The sequence below is a fragment of the Pinus tabuliformis genome, chromosome J (genome assembly GCF_031772625.1).
Source record: "Pinus tabuliformis cultivar Carrire ecotype Pingquan chromosome J, CPIR1, whole genome shotgun sequence".
In the NCBI taxonomy this organism is placed as follows: domain Eukaryota; kingdom Viridiplantae; phylum Streptophyta; class Pinopsida; order Pinales; family Pinaceae; genus Pinus; species Pinus tabuliformis.
In genome coordinates, this window is record NC_142295.1 from 617,359,437 (window position 1) to 617,370,435 (window position 10,999).

Genomic DNA, 10,999 nt, shown 5'->3' on the forward strand with positions numbered 1-10,999 from the left:
AAATGTGGATGGTGCGGTGGACCAATGGTAATATGATCGTTGAACGGAACAACCCAACCCGACTCGGATGCAGAGTGAAAGTATCATGTTCAAGAGAAACTTGCTAGCAATAAAGCTTCTTCAAGTCTTCTTCCCAATTTTTCCCTAGTCATTGCTGACCAGTACCTCTTTATTTTTGTCAAGCTTGAGGAGGATAACATATGCTTGTTCTATAATTTTCCCTTCGGGAAAACCCGTCTCTATGTTTTAGCGAGCCTAGCAATAGTGAAACTCGTTCTTGTCTGTATGGACAAGTTTGTCGCTATTTGGTTTTAACGAGTTTAACAACAAAGATAACTCAGTCCTTTTCAATTTTAGAGAGTCTGAAAGCGACGTAAAGGAAACTCCAATAATCATTTTTCGTCATGTAATCCCTTAAGTCCGAAAAAGTATAAAATAATACAAAAGGGATGAATTTTCGGTAATTTTAACGAGCCGAGCAAAACAAGCGCTCGATATTTTTGTGTAAGAATCCCTCAGGTCCAAAAAGATTAAAATCTAGAGGAGGGATAGCACTTTCGGTCACTTTAACAAGCCGAAGAGGCCAATCGCTCGGCAATATTTTGATGTTTTATGAGTCAGGTGAAAATAGATTGAAGGAGACTCGTTTTTTAGGAACGAGTGATAATTTCGGGTAGCAGCTGATTCCAGGTAAGGTTTGGAATCTTCCAATCATGGCAATATCACAAGGATGGCTAACAGGATCACTCTTCGTAGTTGTTCCTCAAAAGGGGTAAACAATCAAATGGAGGTGAATGATTGGCTAAAACAGAGTGGAGGTGATGGCAAGAACATGACCAGGGCTCAAAAGCTAATGATAATGCATTCACAACGGTTATTTACTGGAAATTGGTTCATTTTTTAATGACCTTAAACTCTGGGGGAAACATTTGCTCATTTCTTAAGTTTAATTTTTAACGAGCTTGAACTTTGCATAAAAACTGCTCGTTGCTAGGTTTATTTTTTAACGAGCTTGAACTTTGCAGAAACATTGCTCGTGGCGGGTTTATTTTTTAACAAGCTTTAACCTTGCGGTAACACTGCTCGTGGCGGGTTTATTTTTTAACGAGCTTGAACCCTGCGGTAACACTGCTCGTCATAAATTTGCATGCTCCCAGCATAATAACACAAATCGAGGTGCATGCCCCCCAAGCTTCATTGCATTCAACGCGGTGGTTGGAATGAAGGTTTACCTCCGAGATCTTTTGAAAGACTCGACTTGGAAAGGGATTTGTTCCATTTTTTAATGAGGTTGACATAGTAAAAGAACTATCCTCATGACTCCTTGTTTCATTTTTTAACGAGGTCGATACGAGATTAGAATCGTCCTCGGAATCCACTGTATTTACAGTATTTGATAAAAAATAAAAAACTGAAGGATGATTAAGGTCACTGGAATAATCTTCGTGGTAATCCGAAAGATGGGAATGATGGCGGTAATTTTCCCATGGTGCCTCTCCTATCATCATTGACTGAATGATTCCTTTGTCTGTAGAGTGTACATGCGACCAAGGATCTGAAGAGGTGCCATATTCCTTAGACCTATTTATCCAAACACTCGATGAATGTTGACTTGAGTTTGCCCCTCAGGCCAAGAAAATTGATTGCTACAATATTTCTATTAGGGCGATGATCCATGTTGACAAAATGTTCAAGAATCTTCTAAATCTAGAAGATATCATATAGCAGGTTCCCACCGTGGCCACTTCCGCCAAATTGTTTGGAGGCAGTACGGAAAAATTCCCCATTAATGTAGGGTCTTTTAGTAGGCCTACTCCAATATTTTGAAGCGAATTAGGGCTTCCATGGATCATCTGAATGCTTCCCGTAACTTGTGAACTTTTGGGGAGAAATGTTTGTTGGTCTACAATTGTAATACTTACTTGGAAGGGAAATACAATATTCCTAAAGTAGGTCGACACAACGACGGCCATAGCATATATCCAAGCCCTTCCCAGTAAGATGTTTTAATCGAGGTTTCCGTCAATTACTTCAACATCTATTTCTATTGTTTTGCTCCCCAGTTCGACTTGCAAGTTACTTAAAATCCCATATGGGGTGTATGTTCATCCATCAAATGCTTTTAATGTCATCGAAGATCACGAAAAGGGTGGAGATCCTAAAGTTTTCCAGCAACTCATCGACATAATACATGTAGATTCCCCCTCATCAATAATTGTTTGATGAACAGTTTTGTTGAGGGATTTCACTTGAATGAGGAAAGCTAGTTGAGCTGGCAACTGAGGGTCATATCCTTTGTGATTAAAGGACACAAGATTGGAATCCATTGGGTCAATCCCGCCTATCACTGATAATAAAGCCTGCTTTTGAAAGGGGAAATTTTGCAGTACCTCAAGTGTCAACATAGCGGATGGAGATTGGGCCAGATCCTCCACTATATTATAATGTTGTGCTACTCTGGCACAAGGATTAAATGTCGATTTGTGTACTACTCCCTTTGGCGGCTTTATCATTAGTTTAGGAATGATGGGTGGCACAACTTCAGTTGAAGTTGTTTTCGAACTACTAGTTTGATCATTGGCCTTGTTGTTTGACAGATGTGGATTCTCGTAATCTTTATTCCTTGTCGATATCAAAGCATCATTTTGCTGCTTCGAAACCGACAACATTAGCACTTGGGACGTGGAAGCATTGTCACTAGCAACCAGATTTGTTCCTAGATTTGGAAACGGATCAGTCAATACTACTGAGGTTTTTGAATTCTTTAAGAATTTTCTAAGCTCAAATTTATACGGACACTCTCTTGTCCAATGATCATCATCACATATTAGGCATGGACTATTTGGTTTCCTATCTCCAGAAGGGTTTGCAGAAGATTTTTCAAGGGATGATTCCTCCTGTTTTTTCTTCTTCCCTTTCTTTTTCTTCTTGCCTCCTGGTTGCTTGGTTTCTTTGCCTTTGTCAGTCGATACAGCATTTACTTTAGAGGCGAGAAGTTCTTCATTTGCATTTTGACCTGTAACCGTACGGGCCTTTTTCGACTTAGCCTTTACAGTTTTTGTGCTAGTCGTTCCTATCATGTCATCTTCGGCATGAGAGTCTTTGTTTGATTTAGGAGAGGGAGGAATGGAAAATTCCGATCTAGGAGCATCAGGGATTTTATCGTAGAGCGTGCCAGACTGAGTATAGATCAAGTCTAAATATTGCGCATGAGCAATTACTTGCTCTTCAGTGACGACTCCTCCCTTTGCCACATCTTCCGTAATAGAAGGTAACAATGACTTAATAAACCATTCAGCCAACAACTGATCAGGAACATATGTTTTTACCATTCTACGATGACGTCGCCACTCATGAATATGATCAGATATGTGAGTGGCCGTCGTTTGCTTGAAATTGGCAAGAAGCTTTGTTCTCGTTTCGTACCTTATGGGTAACTGAAAATGGGTTAAAAAGGTTGTGGCTAGGGCACTGAAGTTATCAAACGAAGCTCTAGGCAATTCGATATACCATTTTGTTGTTGGACCAATTAACGTTCGTTGAAAAAGGCGATGCCTGATCGAATCGTCATTTAGAGTGTTAGATGAACACCATATATGAAAGGTCATCACATGATTCGACGGATCTTCACCTGGATTTCCATTAAATTTAGGAATATCTGATGGAAGTTTATGAGGAATTGCTGGCCACCAAGGGGCGTAAGCAATTGGATCATTTGTTAGCCGATTTAGATCTGGTAATTCTAAAGTTTCCACGAAGGAAAACTGTCGATTCAAGTTCGGCGAAGCATACCCAGGATAAGATGGGATTTCCTGAGCAGTGGGTCTTTGCATACTAGCATAGTGCATTTGATGCTGATAACTTTGGTAAGGTTGATGGGCATAACCATTATGAAATGGTTGATTTTGACCATTTTGAATATACGGCTGCCCATTACTTGCAAAGACTTGGTGCTCAGATCCTTGGTAAACTTGTTGGAATTTTGGTTGTTGATATTGCACCAGCCATGGTTGTGAGACTATGCGTTGTTGTCCAATACTGGCTGTTTGACCGAGATGAGGGGTAATGGTACCCATTTGAGCCTGGGTCACTCCAGTTAAGGAGCCACTAACCGATGATTGTAATGGCATCGTAGGGATAGGGGTTGTTGGATTGCGACCTGAGAGACTTGAGGTTGGCATACAACAGGTAACGCTTGTACTTGCGACACCGTCACAATAGCCGGTGTAGTGGGGATATTTGACATAGGCATACTTTGTTGCATTGAGTATACAACTCTTGGTTATTGAGGCAGTATCGGTATCCAACCACTGGATGTAATTCCAGCATAACCTGAATTCTGTTGTGAACCCTCGTACGTTTGACCTCCTGGAGGAGACAATAAAATGGCATATTTCCCCCCATACGATGGTAGTCCGGTGCTTAATGGAATGATTTTCCTTTGAAGACCGGACTGCCCAAATTGACACTGCGAAGGATCAATTTGTTGGGTGTCAACATAAGAGATGCCAGATATTATTCTGGATGAACAAACGGGAACAGACCATACTGTCGAAACAGCCTCTGGATGGATTCCATCCATCGATTGAGAGCTAGTTGCAACAGATGGTACACCAGCGAACATTGTTGGAGTAGCAGCAGCAAGTTCTGCCACTGTTGTGTCAGATGACACAGTCCTAGATGTTGACGGTTGTTCAGACGTATCTAGTCTATCCAAAAGGTTTCCTAGCGATTCTATAGGAACTTCTGGTAACGGTAGATTAATTTTTGATGAAGAGGGATATAGAGTGACCCCAACTCCAAATTACGATGGGGTAGTAGATGGTGGATCCTCCACAATCTCTTCTATGGCAATCAAACCGGGTGGAAGAGGTAGACTGTCTGGTCCATAAAATATTTCAGGTGCCGAAGAAGGTATAGATTTTGCAACGACTGATGTTTGGGGAACAACACCTTCCAAATCAGCTACAAATTGAGCCGGTTCAGGTATACTAGAATCAACACTACTATCCTCTAGTGGCTGCGGAACTTCTTTTGTAAAGGCAGGGGTACTAGAAATGTTTGGAGTAACCGGAGTCTTCGAGGGTGTCAAAACACTTGTTCCAACCCAACCACGGGACTTTGAGCTGGTTAAACGAGTTCGCTTTGTCCAGAATAGTTTTGATTCTGGAGACAAAGATGGTTGACTCGTATGCCTCCGCAAACGACGGGGTTTCAATTGACTTTATTCCACGATTTCGGATTACTCGATCATCTAAAAATAAAGGGGAAAATGTTTCTGAATTAAATGAATTTTAGACGCTTTGACACAACTTGTTTTTTCAATTTTTAAGAGTCAAGAAAAAACAAAAGATGACTCTAGTCGCCTTCAATTTTTAATGAGCCTGAAGTGACAAGTGCTTAGATGGACCTTTTCCTTTAAGGAGTATGAAAAGGGACAAAAGAGACTACTCTAGAAATCTAGATAGAGGGATTACCAAACCAATTGCAAAACTGCAGAATACTTTTTACGGTACGGCAGTCAATCTTCCCGAATGATGTGTTCAGTGCATTGCGATCGATAGGGCAACAGACACGGCTTCCTATGGATAAAGGATATATCCTATTGTGGTCTCCCAATATATACTCGATGGTACATGGGAGCACAAGTCTGTACTGGCACTTGTCGTCTCAAAGAGGAGGAATCACCCAACCAACAGTGAAAGCGACAATTACCAGGCTTTACGACACCGGAATACGTCTCTAGCATAGACTTCTAGATGTTGTGCATTAGGTTCCAAAGCGTTTTTACGTTCATTGAATTTCTTTTACAGTTGATCTTTCTTAAGAAATTTTCCTTTTAGGTTCACCGCGTGATATAGATATACAATTCCAAAAATGCAACCTAAGATGATAAATAATCATTTAATCTTCTTTTTGTAATGAAAATCCTAGCTACTAAAGAAAGAGAGACATTATTCTTTCAACATAGAGCAGAGAGCACACACTAGATGCACTGTCCTAAATCAAACCAACAAGCTGTCTAAATGCAAATGCACATGCATGTATTTGTTTTTAGCTTTCTTAATGTGTGAATGACAAGAAGAATGCTAAGTACAAATCTGAATTATCTTTTCAAAGCGTCAATACTAACAAATTTCTCTCCAAAAACGAAAAGAAGATAATGACGACACTTTACTATTTCGAATTGAAAACTGCTTTCGACACCTGAAAAACTAATAATTCAAATCAAATACAAGAGTAACTATATAATCAACCATCAAGAACAATAGAATTCTTTTCTTTGACTGAAAATGACACTTGCGACACTTTCAAATCAAAACACGACAATTCAACTATGCTACTACTTTGTAAAAGAGAACTGAAAATTGCGCACAATACATTAAAACATTCACAGTTCTTTGCACAATGGAGGCAGAAAGATGGAAAGGAAGGGGGTTTCAACAGTGGTATACTGATCATAGATAGTAAAACTCCTAAATAGAGCTTAAGAGAGTGAACACAGGAACCAAAATCTAAGGGCAGAAGAGGTCTTGTCTGATCAGTGCACCTGCAACACAGGGAAAGTGTGATGTAGCGCACCTACTACACACGGGAAGTGTGATGCATCCAGATTCCCAAGAGTAGAAGGTGCGATGGTCCAGGGACGAGACTTTAATTGGGTTCCGAGTCACAATTTGCAGCTCAGTTCAGGGATTTAGGCCGAGTAAGTGATGTACAATAAATATAAATCACATGTGTTGATATAATGAGGTTACTAGAGCCACCACTAGGGAAATTAGAAAGTTTGCAAATTGATTGTTCAGTTTATAAACAAAACCCAGAGATAGACTGAAGCAGCATTGATCTACTTTTCACTTGCATAGAAAATGCAGTTCGAAGGCTAGCTGGTTTGACTTCAGGATCCATCTGTAAGTTTATAAAACAAACAAATATAGACAAGCAAACAATCTATTCACTCCCCAGTGGAGTCGCCATTTTGTTATCGGGAAATCTAGTGTCCACTCGGAGCTGCTAGTCCCACTAAGACTAGTAGCTATCTTAGAAACAAATAAACTAAAACTACTTTCATTTTCCTTTATGAGAAGTAGTTAAGAGTGGAATGAAGGACACCAACCTCAGTCTTGCGCTTTGTTCCTTGCTCGGTTCCTCTCCCTTCTGACAGATCCTTGCCGCTTTCTCCTTCATCTACCCAGCTTCAAAGAGCACCTGTGGAATCAAAGCAACATAATACTATCGAAGAACAGAGATATACAATCATAAACAATATAGGACCAGATATATATTGACAACACAAATGCACATATTATCAAACATACAAGAATGTGGAGGAAAACTTGAATAGCTTTATTAATATCAAGAATAGCAAAGAGGATTACAACCAATTGTTCTGGCCCAACGTCATCCTCCAGCATGAAAGCCCTTCTTTCACCTCATGAAAATCTTAGATCACCCAACACTATGATATTCCAACGAGAAACCAACAGCACTTCCTTACAAGATACAAAATTCCAGCCTCTGGATCTCTGGGATGAGGGATCCATATATAGATGATTGCAGGGGGGTGAGTCAGCTTCTGGGATTTTGATTAATGTCTTCTCTCTGATAGTTCTTGATTCCACTTGGAGATTGATGATCTCTTACTCATCCCTAGGTGAATTCAGAGAGGCAAGTGTCATAGGAGAAGTTTCTGGAAGATTCTATGATCATCCACCTCGCAAACTGTCTCTGCCATTTGTCCACTCTCGCCCATCGCACCCTACAGAAGATATTTTTAGTATGCATCACACCTTTTACACTGGGCAGGTGGGATGCATTGCACCCTTAGCACTGAGCAACCTGTATGGTCCAGTTTTGACCAGTTCTAAGCAGTTTCCTGTGGAGAACTTCTGGGAGACGATGTAATCAGTTGACCTTGTTCCTTTAGGATATGAAACAACACTTTTAGGGACTTAAGAGCCCTTGGTTTATGGACATGTTTGAATGGGGTTGCAGTGCCCAAAAATTTCTATAACACTCCCCTTCTCTGGTATGTTCCTCAGGGATGGTAACTGCCTTCTACTCCTCCTCTTCTTCTTTCTCTTCCTTTTGTTCTTCCTCTCATTCTTATTCTTCTTCTTCTTTGTCTGTTCCTGAATCCTCTTCTTCTTCTACTTCTTATTCTTCTTTGCTTGTTCCTGCCTCCTCTTCTTTTTCTACTTCTTCTTCTTCCTCTTCTCTTGCTTCTTATTCTTCCTCTTCTCTTGCTTCCTCTTCATCACTAGAGGGTGGGGTCCCACCATATTCAAGGGATTGGATTTCAAGGACAGCCTCTCTGTCCATGTCTCTAAATGTGGACCAAAGAATAGGAATTCTCAATTGTCTCAAGGCATCCTCCAGTATCAGTTTAATGATTCCATGATGTGCCAATTGTTGGTGTTTCCCTTATTGTACCTTTTGGCTCATGCATATCATTGACTGCAATGAGAAATAAGGTACATTGAGCCTTTAGTTTATGGGTAAATCCTCTCCAAATCTCAACTCATGGAGGAGTCTAAATTGGTAGCCATAGACTACATTGAGCCTCCCTTCACAAGAAATGTATTTGAGGATGTGGTATCTCACCTCATCCCAAGGATAGGGAAGGCTCTCCCTCTTGACCCCATTTTTTTCTTCAATTGGCTCTTCATCATTTAGGAAGAAGTTTTTCTTAGCAAAGGTGCTTCTAGCCTTGTCCTCCCTTCTCCATTGTACCCCTTAAGGAAGTGTGGTTACTCTGCTGATCACCTCAGGGTTGATTGTAATTGACAGCCCTCTCACCACAGTGGTAGCACTTGTTCTTTCCTGAGGTTTGAGTGCCATGGCAAACTCATGGGCTATATCATCATCGTACCCCCTAAGAAACTCAAAGAAGCCCAACTAGTGATGCCTCCTAAAGATATCTACCACAAGGGGGTGATTCATGGATGTATCAGTGGGTTCTTTTCTATTGAATCCCCCTCCCATTTCTCTTCTCTAGTTATCTAAATGCAGGAAGTTTTGTAAGTTAGGTTTAGTATGATTTTAGGGTGGCTAAGAGTCTTAAATATTTTTTGGAGATGACTACAATTTATACCGTGCTCTATATCCACACAGTTCTTTTAAATTCCCAAAATTTTGTCTAAATCTCAAGCCCATTATAATTGCTAGAATATTTCAGAGTCTTTTCCTTTTTTCCTTTCTTTAGTTATTAAATCATGAACACAAGAGAGATGGGACACTTACTTTTCACTTTGATTCTTGGGATGATGAGAATTACTGACCAATTTGACCCTAGCCACCCCCTTTCAGACTTCCTTTGGAATTCCAGTGCTTCCTGTAGCTTTCTGAGTTTCTTGTAGCTTCCTGTAGCTCTATTTCTTGTAGGGTGGCAAAAACAAGGTTTCCTTCTCCGATGGCTCTCCAAGGTGGTCTCAGTCTCTTTGATATCAAAATGAACAATGAGTGCATGATAGTTCGAAATTTTATGTTATTTATGTTCAATTTTTTCGAGCACTGTGTTGGCTGGTAGTGGTATCGAATTTCCTCATTGGGACTGTTGGCCCACCATTGGTGATCATGCACTCTCCCTCGTAATCATCACCCACTCTCACATAACTGAATCGACCACCTTTTTGATTGATTCTCATTGATTTGACACTCCAACGTGGCATGCTGACTGGGAGTTCACTTTTTGATCTTGAGCTGAGGGTGGCCAAGTTAACTGGCCACCTCCAACTTATAAAAAAGAACTTTTTCAATATTCATACATTTTTATCATATTATTACTTAGGGAAGCATTGGATGAGGTTCCATACTTGCGCCTACCTTTTTTAATCGATGCAGACTGAAGGATGGCTTTATGTGCTACTTGCTTAGGTAAGTGTTCCTCTTTAGTGATTTTTTTGTTAATTTCCTCCTGCTTATGTAGTTATCTGCTTGTTGTTTCATGTGTGTAGGTGCTTGTTGTATCCCTGCTGTTGTTGTTCCTATGGGGTGTTGGCGAGGAGAAATAAGGAATTCAGAGATGTTGGATCTCCTTTTTCTTTGGTTGGGAAGGAGAATGCAGGCTTAGGCTCATTGCAGTGATGACACATGCTGCTATAGGAGATCCTATAGCTGCTACAAGAAACCCTGTAGCTACCTTTTTCTTCATTATTTATTGATTTTTCTTAGAGGGAGGTTGGGTAGTGGTGTAGGATTTGATAATGGTGATGAAGGCTCATATGGAATGGTGGATGGTTGAGGCCAGTGAGGACATGTCCTCTGGACCTCCTTTTTATTTTTCTCACATTTTCCTGTGTTTTTTTTTATGGACACAAAGGTAGGTATGGATATGACTTAATGTTGGGTGAGAGATGGTGAGGTGTAGGAACCCAAATTAACCTATAATAGGCCCACATAGTTGTTTTCCTATCGGGATCCCTTTCCTGTAGCATTTCAGGACATCCTGTAGTGCTACAAGATCTTCTTGTAGTAGCTACAAGACATCCTGTAGCAAGCTAGAAAATGCTCAAAAAAATGATTTTTGATCCCTGAAAGTGGAAAGGAGTGATAGGGACATGGTAGGCATAAATGAGATGTAGTGGATGGAGGAAGAAGTGAGGTGATACTTGGCATTTTGTCCCTGTAAATTTGAGTCCTTTATTACCTTCAAAAACCTACAAAATCATAGAATTTATTAGTGAGCAGGTTTTATGTCCCTACCATGGCAATTTTGGGTTTTTTCTGCTCTTTTTTCTTTTTGTTTTGAAAGACACACAAGTCACCTCAAAGGAAGTTTTAAACCTGTTTTCTTTCCTTAGGTGCCTCAAAGGAGGTTTTCACCCAAGGATCTTTTTACTTTCCTTTTTTTCACTCTCGGGATGCCTAAAGGAGGTTTTCAACCCAAGAATTGGCCTTAGATGCCTCATATAGGTTTTCATCTAGGCCCCTTATTATTTTCTCTTTTTTCTTTTTCTTTTTAAAAAATAAAAATAGTCTTCAAGAATTGTGTGATCTA